The following is a 278-nucleotide window of genomic DNA, read 5'->3' on the forward strand; positions in this document are numbered from 1 at the left end:
CCTTTTACAAGGTTATTGGATCTTTCTCAAATTCAGGGACTGGGTTCTTTCCAGCTCCACCCCTTTTGGGCAACTGAGTTTTAAAGCAGCAACACCATCCTACTAAGATTGCACCTGTGCCCACCGATCTGAACAGCTCCCAAGCCCTGGCATCAGGTTCCCGCCACATCTCCTCTTCAGCCAGGATTGAGAAAGAGAGCCAGCTTGGCCCAATGGGGAAGGTGCTGGGGACTAGCAGTGCTTGGCCTCCCTCAGTCAGGTAGTCTGGCTGGGCCCAT

This window comes from Thamnophis sirtalis, unplaced genomic scaffold (assembly GCF_051295495.1).
Source record: "Thamnophis sirtalis isolate CommonGarterSnake01/CBP01778 unplaced genomic scaffold, rThaSir2_p1.2 scaffold_14, whole genome shotgun sequence".
Lineage (NCBI taxonomy): Eukaryota > Metazoa > Chordata > Lepidosauria > Squamata > Natricidae > Thamnophis > Thamnophis sirtalis.